The sequence below is a fragment of the Lithobates pipiens genome, unplaced genomic scaffold (genome assembly GCF_037356315.1).
Source record: "Lithobates pipiens isolate NorthernLeopardFrog02 unplaced genomic scaffold, aLitPip1_a1.2 Scaffold_18, whole genome shotgun sequence".
Classification (NCBI taxonomy): Eukaryota; Metazoa; Chordata; class Amphibia; order Anura; family Ranidae; genus Lithobates; species Lithobates pipiens.
In genome coordinates, this window is record NW_027507758.1 from 396,288,047 (window position 1) to 396,304,085 (window position 16,039).

The window sequence follows — 16,039 nt, forward strand, 5'->3', positions numbered from 1 at the left end:
CTCCATTGGAAAAACTGTCAGAGTTTATTCTGACGGAAAAAATGGTCGTGTGTACACGGCATAAGAAAAGACTGGGCAAAAATGGCATCAATAGGAGAGTTCCAAGGCCAAAACCACTGCTGACCAAAAAGAACACATAGGCTCATCTCACATTTACCAAAAAACATCTTGATTATCCCCAAGACTTTTAGGCAAATATTCTGTGGATTAATGAGACAAAAATGTAACTTTTTGGAAGGTGTGCGTTCCGTTACATCTGGCATAAAACTAATATAGCATTTCATAACAAGATTATCATACAACAATCAGACATGGTGGTGGTAGCGTGATGGTCTGGGGCTACTTTGCAGATTCGGAGCCTGGAGGACTTACCATAATTGATGGAACCATGAATTCTGAGCTCTACCAGAAAATCCTAAAGGAGAATATCTGGCCATCAGTTCATGACCTCAACCTCAAATGCATTTGGGTTATGTAGCAGGACAATGATCTAAAACACAACAGCAAGTTCAACCTCCAAATGGTTCAAACAAAGCAAAATTTAGGTTTTGGAGTGGCCTAGTCAAAGCCCGGACTCAAATCCAATTGGGATGCTGTATCATGACCTTACAAAGGCAGTTCTGCAAAGAAGAGTGGGCCAAAACTGCTCCACAGCAATGTGAAAGACTCATTGCCAGTTATTGCAAATGCTTGATTGTAGTTGTTGCCATCAAGGGTGGCACAACCAGTTATTACACATATACACACGTATGCAATCGCATACATGAGAGAATAAAAATACAAAAAGACAGAAAAAAATGTATATGTTCAAAAATATATTGTGAAATTAATGCTAGTAATAAAAAGTTAACAATAAAGGATTCAGATGAGAGCAATGTGCAAAGCATGTGGTGCTAACTTACGTGTGAGAAGTGTGAATTACTGTGTGCTCTATCCAGTATGCAGCAGCTTTTTATTCTACTTCAATGCAAATGACTAATTATGCACTGAAAAGTGTTATGGGATAAGGAATGTGTGATGTGGTCTAAATGATAGCTAGTTAGAGGTTTGTCAGGACAACTAAGGCTGGCCATGATGATGATTTAAAATTTGGCTAGTTCAGAAATCGAATGATTGACTCCTCTCAATCATAGGACTGTTGGAAACATTGTGACTGATCGGATGCAGCACAGATCAGCATATTCTGACAGAAAAAGAGTCCTACGGTCAGAATATAATAGTGCAGCTTGGAGGATTTGCTCATCCACCTTGAATATGCAGATGACCCAGCTAAACTGAGAAGATTGGGTAGCAAAAAAAGTAAACCAAAGCATATAAAGGACACTGAAATTAAATAAAGGACACTGAAATAAAGTAGTATATAGTAGGCACGAACTGGCCATAGGGCACACTGGGCATTTTACTGGTGGGCCAGGGCTTCTGGGCTCAACCTCAGGGCTGAGGTCCAATGCCTTTTGATGACTGGTCTTCATGGCAGGAGGTAAGCAGCCACTGTGGTCTTGACAGGGTAACACAGGCCGCAGTTGCAGCTCACCACCTGCTATGAGGCTATGCCTGTGTCTGTACCAAGACTGACACTCAGGGAGGAGCGTTCAGAGGCCACGCCATACCCCGTCAGTTGCTGCGGAGTGACTACACATGACCAGTGGAGAGCCAGAACCTAAAGGTTTCAGAGAGCCCCAGGGGCCCTGAGAGTAAGAGATCTACTATACAGAGAGAGTAAGATACTGTATGTAGAGAGAGGAAGATGCTGTATAGAGAGAGAAAAGGGGAGACACTATAGAAAGAGCAGGGAGAGTGCTGAGAGCTAACACAGAGAGCACTATTATACACAGAGAGAGATGTACTGTACAGAAATATATCCCCTGTTCAGAGAGAGAGAGAGAGAGAGGAAGAAGTAGAAGAGAGATCCATATACAGAGAGATCTACTATGCACAGAGATCTGATACAGAGAGATTGGGGGAGATTTACTATATAGAGAGACAGAAATTCAAATTACAGAGAGATCCCATATACACAGGGAGATATCCACTATTCAGAAATACAGTGATCCGATACATGTAGATATCCTCTATACAGAGAAATCTACTATGCAGAGAAAAGGGGAGTCAGTTACATGGATATAGATGCTATAGTGGGAGATAGAAAAATACTATACAGAGGTCCCATATATACAGAAAAAGAGAGTGCAATACATGGAGAGATTTGATATATAGAGAGAGTGATCTACTTACATAGATCTGATATGCAGAGTGCTTGAGAGAGGGGGATGCTATACGAACATGCCTATGTGTCCTCTACTGGCTCTCCCACCCCTCCAATAATGTCATCCTATTAGCAGAGTAGGGGGTAGGATGAGCTGGAGATCTGCACAGAGAGTGACATTCTTTTCATATCAGCAAGCAGGTAATCACCTTGTTCCTAATATGATCCAGATCTACAGCTCCTTCCATCCCCTGCTCTGCTGATAGGATGACTTTGTTGGAGGAGTGGGAAAGTTGGTAGAGGACACACAGTCTGAATCCTGCCTCTGCTCTGCCAAAGGTAGGACTGTGCAGGGGAGGAAGAGAGTAAAAGAGGCCACTGTGATTAGTGAGAAGAATGAGGGGGCATGACTGCAAGGGCACTGTAATGGGGGGCTGTGATTTATAGGGACACTGTGATCAAAAGGGTACAGCATTGTAAAAGGGGCACTGTAATCATTACAGTTTCCTATAAAGTGCAGTCCCCTTTATATCGCAGTGCCCGTCATCAACTGCCCTTGCAAATGCCTGTATATCAAGACCTATTTTTTGTCCCAGTCCAGGCCTGGATATTAGGATTAGAGTAGTATATTGATAAGTATTACAAGGATTCAGTGGCCTAATTAAGGACATCAGGGAACATGCTGAAAAGGGAAGAACACATTTACTCAGTGAACCTCATTTACTCATTTATAGAATTCAAATATTCTTTATATACAGTAGAAAGGGTAACTTTTAGTTAACTTAAATCAGGAAGGCTGGCAACTTGGATGCTCTTGAATAAAAGTACTTTACTAGTTACATGGGTACACAGTTACAGGTTATATGCTGACGCTGCAGAAATGCTTTGATGAAGGCTTCTTAGCCAAAACGCGTCAGCATATAGCCTGTACCCATGTACCAATGTAACTAATAAAGTACTTTTATTCAAGAGCATCCGTTGCCAGCCTTCCTGATTTAAGTATCATATCTGTGGGGCCTGAATGTTCTGGCTAGAGAACCAGATCACAGTTTGTGGACTTTTATATTAGCAGTGGAGCTGGGGTAACACTTTTTTCACTTTTAGTTAAATCCAAGATATAAGCAACATATCTGAAACGTTGTCATTGTTTTAATTTTTTTTGCATTCAATTTTTCGAAAAAAAAACAATGCCCTAATGATTACATTTCATTACAATGTAATTTATTAAATTCTGACAGTTAGTATTTATTTACATTTTAGCCATTTCTATATAGTTCAAATGATAATAAAATTAAACATTTTATGATGCTTAGTTTGTTTTTGATATTCATTTTTTTGGGCTTTGCATAATCTGAAGAAAACAGGTGACAGTAGTCATATAACACATCTAAAGCTGTCTTTACTTTGATGCCTCGTTCTTTGGATAGTAATCTGCTCTTTTTGTAGTATGATAAAAGAAAAAAAACTGTCATTTCACTGTTTTATATCTTCTAAAGTCAAGGAAAAAAAGAACATTATCCTAGTTGATGTAGTTCACTGTCAACATTGATAATTGTTTATTCTGTATTTAACCTGTGTAATGTGTGATTTAACTATTTCTTCACCTATATTATTAAATACTGGTAATTCCATTGTTTCCTAAATTGCCAGTTATTATTTCACCAGTTATTTTAATTAGGAGCAGGTACACTGCCATCGCATTATGATACAACATCGAAGACAAATAGCCTTACATATTAAAGATAAACATGCAGAAAAGAGCTCCAGACCAAAACCAGATTAATTTTATGTTTAAGATAGTTTGCACTTTTGGTAAAAAAGTCATATAAAACAGCTAAAGTGATTCAGAGGAGGCACCACCTCCCTTCATCAGGGCTGCAAGAAAGAATAAACAAAAAAACATGGTCATAATGATGACAAATTATGTCTAAATATGCATGCATATGAGTATATACCACAAATTCTAGAATATCACACAATAGCAACAACATTTCACATGAACTACAATTGTCTCAATTGAATTAAAAAGGGATACAAATGAATAATGAAGAAGAAAAGAAGATGTGCATTACAAAAAAGGAAAATTGCAAACAAGTACTGAAATATCAAGCTGAAAGTAATTGCAAATCACTCAAAACTAAGCTGTTGAAAGGAAACAAATTAGCTATAGCTACTGGCAAAAATACTATAAAACACTAAGAAACTCAGCTGCTGAACTAATGCCCTGTACACGCGGTCGGAAATTCCGTCGGAAACGGTCCGATTGGATTATGTTGTCGGAAAATCCGATTGTGTGTGGGCTCTATCAGACCTTTTCCGTCGTAAATTCAGACAGAAATAGTTTGAGATCTGGATCTAAAATTTTCCGACAACAAAATCTAATCAGACTTTTTCCGACTCTTTGTAGAGAATTCTGATGGACAAAGTTCCACGCATGCTCAGAATAAATTAGGAGACAAAAGCTATTGGCTACTGGCCTCTACACAGTCCTGCCGTACGCAAGGAACGTCACTGCGTTCAGAACGATCTGATTTTCCGTCAACTTTGTCCAACCGTGTGTATGCAACACAAGTTTCGGCCAAAATCCGTCTGAAAAAATCAGACAGATTTTGTGGTCGGAATGTCCGACCGTGTATACAGGGCATAAGACTAATTAGCTACTAAAATAAATGTTAAAATATACTGTACATGGATTGAAATGTATCCATTTCAGCAGGTGAATTTTGATCCATGTAGGGAAGGCTGAGTGTACCCAAATTGAACCAATCATTGACTTGGGAACAACCTGCCTGTCAGATTTCTCTGCATGAGTATATTGCCAATGGCTATAGCTTCTAGCAGTAGTCATTGTAGTCCACTGACCAGGAAGGCTGCCTGTGAACTCTCCCCCCCACTGCTGGAAGAATACAATAGCATTGTGGGAGGCATTCCCCCATCAACACTGACTAACTGAGCGATTTTCTTTCCATTCCCTCATGGTGGAAGAAAAGCTAAACGAGTAATTTATAGACTGCTTAAGTACTAAAAATATTAGGAAACCAAGCTGTAGAAATAAGACTAGTTGGCAGCTCAAATACAATGAGCAGATCTGCATTTACAGGAGAACAGCAGCTGCAGATACTAAAAGCCTTATAAAAGTGGTCCCAGTGGTTGAACTTATAAATCAGTGGTTACATGAGACTTATTAAGAAGCTTTATTCATATCTGCATATTGTCATACAAAGGAGAATGGCAGTTGCAAAGATTATATTTATGACAAAAGTTGTGACACCAGTAAAACTCATTGATTTTTATAGTGGTCACATTTGTATCAGAGCTGCAGAAGCAGCTGTTTTAACATCTTAACATTAAAAGGGTGTGGGATGGGGTACACAGAGAAACATACCTCAACACAGCATAAAATGTGGATGGATTAAGAGAGGCAATGACATAGATATGATTTAGATAATTAGATAATAAATGACAACCACATTTTGTGCCATCTTTATGATGAAAACGAGAGTCATGAAGTAAAGTAAGTAGAAAGTAACCAAATTGAGAAGATCACCTATGTTAGAACCAGAATTAAACTTTCCTCATGGAGTAACAACAGCAGTTGTAGAGCAGCAATGGAGGATGGCAACGCTGCACATTAGGGTTTCAATGGGGAAAAAAAGTGCTGGGGGGGGAGAGGAGGAGATAAGTCCTGGGGAATTGGAGGAGAAGTCTGGCATGACTGGCACTAACTGAGTGATGGGGGGGGGGGGATGAGAGGAAGAAGAAGCAAGGAGTTCCCAGCAAGTTGGAGGAGGAGTCTGGCATGATTGGCATTGACTGAGTGACAGGGGGAGGAAAGAGAGAAAGATGAAGAAATAAGTTCCCAGCAAGTTGGAGGAGTCTGGCATGATTGGCATTGATTGAGAGAGAAGAGACAGAGGAAGTAAAGCCCTTGGGAATTGGAGGAGGAGTCTGGAAAGACTTGCACTGATTGTGGGACCTGAGGAGGGATGTAAGGAAATTTCCAGGGGATTGGAGGAGGAACCTGGCATGACTGCAACTGATTGAGTGATCGGGGGTGGGGGGGGGGAGTGGAGAGAGATTATGGAAAGTCCCAGGGGATTGGAGGGGGAGTTTGGCATAACTGACATTAGCTGAGTAACAGGGAGAGAATAAGGGGAATAATGATAGTGCCTAGTTGTGAGAGAACCTGGGGAATGAGAAAGGGAGGGACTGGACTGGAGGAAGAGGAAAGGCAAAGTCAATGCAAACATGGGGAGAACCCAGGAAGAGTGTGTGAGACTGCTAATAAGAAAATTTAATTGTACAACGTGCGGTAATTGAATGTTAAACCAATAGGTGACAGTGTATATGGATGCATACTTCTATATATGGAATAGTGAAATAAAGAGAAACCAAACAAAAGTTATTAGTCAATTTAATAAAGACTTCTTAATTTAGTTTGGAGTGAGCACACAACAGGTGTCAGACAGCTGCACATTCTTATTTTTCAACTGACAAATATTTTTGGACTAGTGACATTTTAAATTATTTTATTTTTTTAAGGCGATTCACTCTTGTTTTTTTTAATAATGGACTCCCTTTGGTATTCAATATATAGCAGTGAAATACATATGCTCCAACAAATTTGACACTGTTTATTTGTATAATTTTATGGGTGGCACAGTGGTGTAGTGGTTAGCACTCTCACCTAGCAATAAAAGTGTCTCTGGTTTGAATCCCAACCACAACACTACCTGCTTGAAGTTTGTATGTTCTCCCTGTGCCTGTGTGGGCTTCTTCTGGGTACTCTGGTTTCCTCCCACACTCAAAAGACATGCAGGTAGGTTAATTGTCTTTTTGTCCAAAAATTTGCCCTAGTATATGAATGGGGACCTTGGATTGTGGGTAGGGACTGATGTGAGTGTGCAATGTATAGGGATAGGGACAATTGTAGACACTCACTCAGGTTGAACTGGATGGACTGGTGTCTTTATTCAACCTTACTAACTATGTAATGTGATAGGTGTTAATGCTCGTTTAAAAATGAAAACGATTTTTGCCAGTTTTAAAGTTTTACACTTAAAAAACTGAATTGTACTCATATCTATTAATATGCCTTTGTGTGAAAAAATGTTTAGCTCAAAAAGTCCCGGATATTGCATTTTACCTTCCACTCCCCAAATAGATCTTACTGGGAGAATCCAACTAAATCTTGCCACAATCTGCTTTAGATATACCACTTAGCACATGCATTGAATATTTAAGTTTGGCTACACAATATATAATATATCTGCTATTAAAGTGTATGTAAAGGCAAAAATATTATGGCTGCCTATGACCCCACTTGGAAGATTCATCTCTTTATTTTTCTTGGTGACCATTGTCATCATGGAAATCCAAAATCGTAGAATTGTCACCAGAGCAAGTGGTGAGGGAAGATCATCCAACAACTACAAATGTTGAATTGAGGAATACATTTAAAGCAGCATTAAACTCAATACCAAAGATGTACTATATTGGCACCTACAAAATATTAGCTGTGGTGGCTATATCAATTTTCTTTTTTTTAATGCTTTTTTCCCTCATTTTTTACCTGGTGATCTGGCCAGTAACATGCCAGTAGCATTGTTACTCTTGGTGGGGAGATAATGTTACATAGATTCAAATATACTAAGAAATTGAGGAATTTGCTTATGGATTTAATACTGCTTTAAATTCATGAATTTATGCCCAGAGTTCAGTTCTAAATATAGAGAAGATAAGCATACACATGTAAAATTCTCTGCATGTAGTTGCAGTTTAAAGCCCACATGCTAATAATCCAATTATCCTTTCACATCCTTATAATTCCAATGTTCTGTTCAGTTTGTTTAATAAATCTTGTAAAGAAATAGAAGCAGATCTATGTGAGCATAAAAAGCAAATGAGAAGCAATCATGAAATAACTTAACAACAGTTTTACTTTCCAAAATATTACTCCTCCATCAAAAAGTAATGAATTGTCTTGAGTAAGAAGTTTTTATAGATGAAAGTTGCTTTGAGTGACTCCACTCAAATATCCAGTGCACTGCCTTTCTGAATAAGTCCAACTATGTGTTTACACCTTCAGTTTCCCTGTGAACCAATGCATCACTTATCAAAATGATCAAAATGATCTTTTCTTTAACTCCTGTCTACTGGGAATGCTATTTTGTAAAATGGAGTGCTTCATGCAACCACCTTTCAAAACCACACAACTTCTAAGTAATTCCGACAAATACATGTCACCAGCATAATTTTCATATTTAATTTCCTTTTTGCTCCTATTCCTGGTCTATTTTATTCACTCTGATTTCCCAGCTGAACTATTCTTGTAGTAAATAATATGTCTAGCTCTTGTAATGTCCAATTTAATTTTCTTTTTCCTTTAAGTGATTTCATCTGGGTGCTTTTCAATTTTTGATAAATCAACTATTTAACCAGTCAAACAACTACACCAAAGAACTTAAAAAAAAGGCTGAATGGGAAGCTATATCAATTTCATGTTCTACCATAAATTATATGAAGATGTTAAACATCTTTTAATATTTTAATCCCCTTTATTGAAATAGCATATAGATCATAAAATAATATTAGTCACAGTAAAACAGATAAAACACAGCTGGTAGAAGCAATTTAATAATAAGCTCTGAAATACAAAAAAATAAATAAAAATCAACTGTCATTAGTGATTTAGGTACTTACAATCTTATTTTACAATATAGTACTATATGTCAATGATTGAACAATGCACTTCTCATTTGGCACCCTTGTTTACCAGACATTGCTCTGAAAAAATTGCATTATGTTTGTGTAATTTAAAAATTCTGTGCTAATTCTACAGTTTTAGTATTTTAAAGCATTGAAATATTTGTCTGGAATGTACATATTGGGGTGATTTACTAAGACAAATGTGCTGCGCTGGTTCATACATTAATTGGTGCACTGGAAAAGTCATTAACCGAACATGCGAATCGGTGCACTTTGAAATGCAAATAGTGATAATAAATACTCGCATATGTAAACTGCAACTGGCGCTAGTGTAACTGTGGTTTTCCCATTGATAATAGCACATGCCCAATCCAATTGGTTAATTTAATCTCATTGGATGTGTCTTGCTAGGCAATTAGTAGGTGTTCTCAGTTAATTAACCCTTTGATGCTAATCTCATTCCTATCACTTCTAATATATATTTGAAATGTTTATTTTTCTTTTTTTGCCCAAATCTTTCAAAAAACAAAAAAGTACTTCTAAACCCAATATATTTATATTTTCAGATATTGATCTTTAAAGGTGACCATAGACTACTATCAGATTTTAACCACTTAACAACCGGCCCATAGCCGAATGACGGCTACAGGGCGGTTGTTTAACTCTGGGAGGCCGTCATATGACGTCCTCCCAGAATTCCGCTCTCGCGCGCCCCCTGGGGCGCGCACTCGAGAGCTCATCGCGCCCGTTTACCACGTGATCGCTCCGTCAAATGACGGAGTGATCACTTGTAAACAAACCGGCGTCATGTTATGATGCCAGTTCCTCCCTCCCTCTCTCTGTACCGATCAGTACAGCGGAGGGGGAAGAGATCGGTGTCAGCAGCGCTGTGGGCTGCATCTGCAGTGCCCACATCGTTGCTCACCAAAATTTAACCCCTCAATTCCTTGCCATTACTCTGCAATACCCTGCAATACTCTGCAGTACCAGCAAATACTCTGCAATACTCTGCAATACCCGCAAATACTCTGCAATACCCACAAATACTCTGCAACACCTGCAAATACTCTGCAACACCCTCAAATACCCTATAATCTAATAATCTGCAATACCCTGCCATAAATTTCCATACTCGGAGATACCCAGCCATACTCCGAGATACCCTGCAATACCCAGCCATAGTCGGTGATACCCTGCAATACCCAGCCATAGACATCCCTCCCCCTCCCGCCGCCCTCCGGTGCTTCTACCGACTCGCCAATACGATCAAAGCCAGAATCTTTTTTATTTTTTTATTTCAGGCTTTCCAGCCTAGAGGTGAGATGTGGGGTCTTATTGACCCCATATCTCACTGTAAAGAGGACCTGTCATTCCATATTCCTATTACAAGGGATGTTTACATTCCTAGTAATAGGAATAAAAGTGATCAAAAAATTTATTTTTGGGGAAAAAAATGTCAAACTAAAATAAATAAAGTAAAATGAACAATGAAAAAAATTTTTTTTTAAAGTGCCCCTGTCCTCATGTGCTCGCATGCAGAAGCGAACGCATACGTAAGTCCCGGCCACATATGAAAACGGTGTTCAAACCACACATGTGAGGTATCGCTGCGAACGTTAGAGCGAGAGCAATAATTCTAGCCCTAGACCTCCTCTGTAACTCAAAACATATAACCAGTACAAAAAATTTAACGCGTCGCCTATGGGGATTTTTAAGTAGCGATGTTTGGCGCCATTCCACGAGCGTGTGCAATTTTGAAGAGTGACATGTTAGGTATCTATTTACTCAGTGTAACTTCATCTTTCCCATTATGCAAAAATTGGGCTAACTTTACTGTGTTTTTTTTTTTTTTAAGCACAAAACTGTTTTTTTTCCAAAAAAAAGTATTCGAAAAATTGCTGCGCAAATACCGTGCGAGATAAAAAGTTGCCACGACCACCATTGTATTCTCCAGGGTGTTTGCTAAAAAACATATATATAATGTTTCGGGATTCTATGTAATTTTCTAGCAAATAAATGATGATTTTTACATGTAGGAGAGAAATGTCAGAATTGTCCTGGGTGCTCCAGAACGCCTGATGGCGCTCCCTGCATGTTAGGCCTCTGTGTGTGGCCACACTGTGTAAAAGTCTCACACATGTGGTATCGCCGTACTCGGGGGTAATAGCAGAATGTGTTTTGGGGTGTAATTTGTGGTATGCATATGCTGTGTGTGAGAAATAAACTGATAATATGACAATTTTGTGAAAAAAAATAAGTAAAAAAAATCTTGATTTTGCAAAGAATTGTGGGAAAAAATGACAACTTCAAAAAACTCATCATGCCTCTTACTAAATACATTGGAATGTCTTCTTTCCAAAAAGGGGTCATTTGTGGGGTATTTGTACTTTTCTGGCATGTTAGGGTCTCAAGAATTGAAATAGGCCGTCAGTACTTCAGGTGGGATCAATTTTCAGATATTGGCACCATAGCTTGTGGACTCTGTAACTTTCACAAAGACCAAATAATATCCACCAATTTGTACTTATTTTTACCAAAGATATGTAGTAGTATAATTTTTGGCCAAAATGTATGAAGAAAAAATTACTAATCTGCTAAATTTTATAACAGAAACAAAAAAAGGGGGGAACAAGGGGAACAAGGGGGACATTGGGATTTTACATGAAGTATGTGGTAGCAAGAGAGTACAAGGTGAACTAATAGGAATTTTATTAATCGTTGCAATTGGATTTACAAGAAATAAGTACAATGATAGACAAAGTAATAAACAATACATGATAATGGTAATAGTGATAATAATAGTACAGCATGATAATCACATGAATATCACAAAGTATCATAATAAAACTCCAAAGTTCACCGCAGCAGGATTGAATAAAAGCATATGTAGCATAATGCCTGCAGGACCAAGGTCTTTTTGCATCAATTAGGGTAATGTATAGTAACGTCAGAATCTGAATGTATTCAAAAGAAGCACGGCATATGATAGCTCTACGCACGTTTCATGGCCTTTATACCACTCATCAGGAGCAGAGCACGTGTTCAATCTATAATAAAAAGTAATATGATATTCAGAAGTAAGGTAAATGAAAAATAAAAATAATAATAAAAACGCATGAAAAAGGATGGGGTAAACACCTTACCAGGCCACAGCTTCGTTAAAAGTCTCAATTAATGTCCATTATGCATCACATAACAGAAACAAAGAAAAATTCATTTTTTTACAGAATTTTTTGTATTTTTTCTTTTATAGCACAAAAAATTTAAAAACGAGCAGTGATTAAATACCACCAAAAGAAAGCTCTATTTGTGTGAAAAAAGGGACAACAATTTCTTTTACAAAGGTTTTTATTAGTATTAATGAACAAGTTTACATTCCAATACAATAAGCTGTCGTACAAATAACAGTTCAGGTGTTTCACAGTATAGTAGTAATTGAAGCAGGCTGTTTCTAACATGTCCTGTGTCCGGGTGAACCCGGGTTTTCACATGACTGCAACAGAAGCATGCCATACAGTACATTAACAGCCCATAGTAATCAACTACTGGTAATTGGTGAGACAAAAGAAATAAGGAGAGAACAAGATGTTGAAAGAGTCAAGAGAAGATTAAAAGAGGTTGTTTAATGAGAAGCAGGGGAGGAGTAGTGAGGATCAAAAGAGAGAAGTAAGGGGGGGTCAAGGAAGAGAGAGGGGAGGGAGGGAAGAGAATGGGTTCACAGGGTGCGCACCACCGGTCCCTACATTGATAATATAGCAACATCAAATCTAGGAGAATAATGATATGCTATCCAGGGCTGCCAGACACGCAGGAACTTGGCATGAGTGTCAGAAAGAACAGAAGACAATTTTTCATTGACCATAACATCATTCAGTCGGTTCTTGACTACCTCGAAACTCAGAGCTGGGGTTCTCCATGCTCTGGCTATTGTCAACTTAGTTGCAGTAAAGAGATGTTGTGCCAATTGGCGCTCTGGGCATAACAGCTCAGTGATTGGTTTGCCAAGGAGTGCCTCAAACGGATCCTTTTTAAGATTTACTCGAAGTAGGCTACAGAGCAATGCGTACACCCTGACCCATAGTCTGCACACCCGCGGGCACGTCCACCAAATATGGGCCATAGTGCCCTCTTGGGCACATTCCCTAAAACAAAGTGGGGAACAGGTTGGGACAAAGCGAGCCAGGCGCGTCGGGGTATAATACCACCGGTATAACACCTTATATGCATTTTCCAGAATTACCACATTGCGCGAGCAGTTGGATATGGCTAGGGTCATTGCCTGCCAATCCTCCGGGTCCAGCTTCTTCCCCAACTCTCTCTCCCACTGCAAATGGTAAGACCGCACAGGAGGTCTCCGCTTAGAAACCAGAGCTGAGTATATCATAGATATCAGACCAGGAGAGTGGGGCCTGGATCTGCAGATGCTCTCAAACGGTGTCAACCTGTAAGGGGCATCCTGAGATTTAATGAGACTCTGGAGGAAATTACGGATCTGTAGATACCTGAAATATTCTCGTAGAGGTATGTCATGTGATGAACGTAAAACATCATATGGTAAAATTTTAGTGGGAGTAAGCAAGGAGTGTACATCGCCGAAGCCATTCATGGTCCACCACTTAAATTGCACGGAGTCATTAAGGCCTGGAGGGAAAAGTGGGCAACGTAAAAGCCGCAACAGCGGGAGATGGGGAGAAGCCAGCCCTGCCGAGTACTTCACCAAGTCCCAAACTCGTGGCGTATGAATCATACAAGGCCCTGTAATCTTAGGGCGATGTACAGGTGGGAGCCATGGTAATGAAGAGATTGGGACGGGGTCAGTCTCATGCAGATCAATAGTCGCCCAGAGCGGGAGTTGATACGTCTCGTGGAGGTGAGAGAGCGGAGCAATGGTAGCAGCCACGTAGTAGTCTCTTATATTCGGGACCGAGAGGCCCCCATTACTTTTGTTGGCAAACAGGATTTGTTTATTAATACGGGGGCGAGACGATCCCCAGATAAATTGCAGGATCCTACGCTGATGGGTATTGAGGACGTGGGAGGGAATTGGGATGGGGAGAACCCTAAAATAGTAAAGTAATTTTGGGAGATATGCCATCTTGATGGCTGTTATTCTCCCGAACCATGAAAGAGGTAAGGAGGACCACGCCGACAACATATCCGTTAATTTTTTGAATAATGGTGGATAATTCGCCTGATATAAAGCCTGGTATGTCGATGTGAGACGGATTTCTAAATAAGGCAAAGAGGAAACCCATTGGTAAGGAAAGGCCGACTGCAAGTCCCCCAGTAACTCCACAGAGAGATTAGTCGACAATGCCTTCGATTTAGATGAGTTAATCTGGAGTTCTGAGAGAGATGCAAAGGAGTGCAACAGTGTGTGTAAGTTTGGCAGGGAAGTTCTAGGAGAGGTGACAGAAATGAGAATGTCATCAGCGAATAAGGAAATCTTATGGGGGCAACCTGCTATTTCTATGCCCCGGATATCTGGATGAGCTCTTATTGCCTCCGCCAGAGGTTCCAGTGCCAACACAAAAAGAAGGGGTGACAGCGGACATCCCTGGCGGGTTCCCCTATGGATATTAAAAATGGGGGATTCAAATCCGTAATATTTAATTTTTGCTCGGGGGGAATCATATAGGACCGACATCCAAGTCATAAATGAAGTCCCGAATCCATAGTGCCGTAGGACAGACATGAGATAGGGCCAAGATAAGGAGTCAAAGGCCTTATTCATATCGAGGGAGAGAAGCATGGATTCCTGGGAGCGAGCCTGGGCTATATGTTGGAGTTGAACTATACGTTGAATTGCATCTCCCGCCTGTCTCTGTGGTACGAAGCCAACCTGGTCTTTTTTTATTAAACGGGGGAGGAAAGAGTTTAGTCGAGTCGCCAAGATTTTTGTCAAGAGTTTCATATCTACATTGATCAGCGAGATCGGCCTGAAATTGGCCCAAGATGAGTGGTCACGGTCCGGTTTAGGAATCATCACCACATTTGCCGTCAGAAGATCTGGGTAGAGAGGGTAGCCGTTTTTCACCGAATTGTACATTGCCACCAGGTGAGGGGCTACTACCGATGCCAGCTTCCTATAATAAAGCGCTGTGTACCCATCAGGCCCTGGACGTTTTCCCACCTTAAGTTCTTTTATTGCTTGTAGAACTTCGGTGAGCTGAATATCCCTATCCATGAGGGCAACGTGAGCCCCCGTTAAGGATGGGAGCGAAAGGCTTTCCAGGAAGTCTGCCATGCTCTGAGCCGCATTGCCCTCTGGTGCCACGTATAGCTTCACAAGGCGAAACCCAAATTCCTCCAGAACATGCTTCGGGTTCCCTGATAGGACATTGTTTCGATCTCCTAAGGTAATCAGGTTCAATTTAGGGGCAAAGGTTCGGAGTCTGTTAGCTAACATACGGTTTGGCTTATTTGCTCTCACATACCACCGCTGGCGGGACCAGCGTAGTATACGCTCAGCACCCTCAGTAAGGCATAGGTCAAGCTCCGATCTGGCTAAGTCCAACAGCTTACGGTTGCTCGGAGTGGGAAATTGTTTAAACTTCTCGGATAGTGACTCCAATCGGGACTCAAGCTCTTTTTGTTTTATCTCTCTTGCCCTCTTACGGGCCGAAGCCAGACCAATTATCCGACCCCGTAACACCGCTTTATAAGCCTCCCAAAGGACCACCGGAGACTGCACCGAGCCCAAATTTTCACGAAAGTAGTCCTCCAAAGCCTTAACAATATCCACTGTCACCCCTGCATGCGAAAGAAGGGAATCATTCATCACCCAGGGAGAAAATCTAGGTCTATCCAGAATAGAGTGACAGACAACTAGCACCGGGTCGTGATCCAACCAAGGAACAGCCAAGATTGAGGCCGATACCACTAACGGAAGGTGACGTCTGAGCATAAACATATGGTCAATCCTTGAGTGAACCTGATGGGGGTGAGAGTAATGGGTGTAGTCCTTGCCCTGAGGATGACATTCCCTCCACAGGTCAACTAAGTCAAGTGTTTGCAAGGAGGACATGAATTTTTTAGCCCCTGCTGACTGTTCGTTTCTCGCGGGACAACAATTTCATATAGGTCCAGTGTTGCATGACTGAGTATTTGTCATTCAAAATGTGA